Source organism: Corvus kubaryi, unplaced genomic scaffold (assembly GCF_017639235.1).
Source record: "Corvus kubaryi isolate FWS band 111438036 unplaced genomic scaffold, C.kubaryi_AGA036_p1.0 split1-37173, whole genome shotgun sequence".
Taxonomy (NCBI): Eukaryota; Metazoa; Chordata; class Aves; order Passeriformes; family Corvidae; genus Corvus; species Corvus kubaryi.
In genome coordinates, this window is record NW_024582074.1 from 75,800 (window position 1) to 78,238 (window position 2,439).

The 2,439-nt window shown below is 45.2% G+C and overlaps 1 long non-coding RNA gene across 1 annotated transcript in view; it reads right to left on the bottom strand.

The window, feature by feature from the left end:
- LOC121676896 overlaps positions 1-2,421 on the bottom strand; it is a 26,170-nt gene extending 23,749 nt beyond the window's left edge. Inside the window, exon 1 of the long non-coding RNA XR_006020650.1 lies at positions 2,150-2,421. This is a non-coding gene — a long non-coding RNA (uncharacterized LOC121676896). The remainder of the gene's footprint in view (positions 1-2,149) is intronic.
- Positions 2,422-2,439: the final 18 nt, after the last annotated feature.

Sequence of the window (2,439 nt, forward strand, 5' to 3'; positions counted from 1 at the left end):
CCGGGCTGGGGCCGGGCACAGGGACACCGAAAGCGGCGGGCTGGGCTACCGCTGGAGCCGCAGGGGCTGGATGGGGTGGCGGGAACAGCGGGGCTACCGGCGGAGCCGCCGCCGCTGGGACAAGCGGTGGAGCCGCGGGCGGTGCCTGAGAGCCGGCACAGGCGGGACCTCGGGCTCCGGGAGCGGCGCTGCAGCTGCGAGCGGCGCCACAGGAGCCTGGGCTTGGGGCGAGGCAGGCGGGAATGGAGGGGGCGATGCTTCCAGGGGCTCCCAGCCCTTCTCTTTCTTGCTTTCCCTTTGCTCCTTTCTTTGGGTCTCTGACAACTTAAAAATTCTTATTCCCTTAGACTCTATGTTTCCCACCCAGCATGAAGCGTTCTTGCCTTCTTCTGTGTTAAAGGGTTTTTTTGAATTTACAGATACTTTTAAAGCCTGACAGATCCAAACTTCAAAAGAGCCATATCTGGGCCAGAAAACATGGTCAGATCTTATTTCCTTCTCGGCCCAATCAAACATACAAAACTGTATCATTTTGACTTGGCTTTTTTTCTTTGTATTTGGGTTAGTATTCCAGTTAGCTAACATAACTCCCAAAGGGCTTTCCTGGGGTATCTCCGCTGGCACGCCTCTATTCCATTTTTATTTCCTGACTCTTGCTTACTAGTTTTATGTCCCATTTTCTCAGAATCTTATCTATCCTTCCCAGGCCTTCGTTTCCCACTTTTTTTTTATAAAAACCAACAAAACAAACAAGTATTCAAACCCTACCACCTCCTTCCCCTTTCTTTTCCTAGAATACAAAAGTTCCCTCCTCTTAATAAAATACACCTCCCTCCAGAAAATAAAGTTATATTTCAAGGTTTAACATTTCTATCACATACATTTTCATTCATTCTCACTCACTCCTTTTTATTGTTCCAATTTCTCTTTCTCAAGTGCTATCAGTCACAACCGCACAAGATTAAGGTACCTTTTAATTTCAAATTGTTGGCCAATATTCACCCCTGAGCCCAAAGTTCCAGGTTTCTTGGAGTAATCCTCAATTTGGCAGAATTAAGCCTGGATTTCTTGAATTTTGAGCCCTCAATCCGGCAGTCTTAAAACCTAAATTTCTCGGATCCAATACTAGGAAACTCTTCACTCCCCTCCTTCAAGGAGTCCAATCCCTCCCCTGAAACCCAGTCCCAGTTAACCCGGGGCTTCTCTCACTCCTTTTATCTTTAGCTTCGCCTCTTTACTGACTGCTTCCCTCGCGGGAGAGCAGAACTGCAGCCTCAGAGGCTCCACACTCGCTTCGCAGGTCTGGGGTAACCAGCCCACGTCTCATGCACACACTTTCATCCCCCGTATCCCCCAAAAAGAGGAAAGAAAAGATACTCGCCTTTCTTGGAGTTTTCGTGCACAAGATTTTACGTGTATTGTTACCACGGTATCTTAGGGAGCCTATTCTTTCCTTTCTTTTTGCTTTGTCTCCTCTCGTGTCCTCCGGGTGTTTGACCTGCAAATCCCCTGACCACACCGGGAAACACAAAGTGAGGCCGCCAAAAGCGGGCAGGGGCACCCCCCCGCTCTGGGTTCCCCAGGAGATCTCAGAGGTGAGGCCTTTTCCCCATACAGGCCACCAAATTGTGAAAAACGAGGTTCACTCTTAGTAAAATTTTAAGGAAAGTTTAATAAAAGGGACAATTAGGAGACAATAGCAAAAAGGGTATTACAGTCGGGTGCTTTGGCAGAGATCCAAAGGCACACCTCTACAGCCAAAAGATCGTCTTTAAAAGTACATCTCTTATTCCATATTCATCACAATCATGCATGATTCATAAATTCTTTGGAGTTTCTGTGTATCATCCCATCAGCCTTATCTTCCTCCTTGGCTCCATTCCGTCTCTGCTCCCTCCATAAATTCTTCTCTTTGGTTTTGGGTCTTCTTCTTCTCTGATAAGATACTCCAGGAATGTGAAGGCTTTCTCTGTCTATCTTTTCTAAATTGACTACATAAACAATGGACATTCTATGTCATGTATTACATTACAGAACCTAGGTAAAGTTTTTCTAACATTAAGGAACGTGAAAAAGACCAACATCACGATACATTCATAACAATTATGTAACGTGAAAAGCCAACATCACAATACATTCATAACAAAACAAATCCTCTATAAATATTAAGAAAAGCCTCATAAAGGCCTTATTTTAACACCTGATTGTTCCCTATTAAGGTCTATTATTCTTAGAATTACTGACCAAACTGTGAGTGTAGTTACCACAGTGTTTAGATCTTCTGGATTTGAGGGGGAAAAACCCTCAACTTATTGGAGTGAAGGCTCCCCTGGACTCAGGCCCCGAGGGAAGCCAAAGCACAGGGGTTGAATTAAAACCTTTGGATAAGCTGAGATACATGAAGCCACACCAAAGTGAAATAGAAATATAGATTTTTTA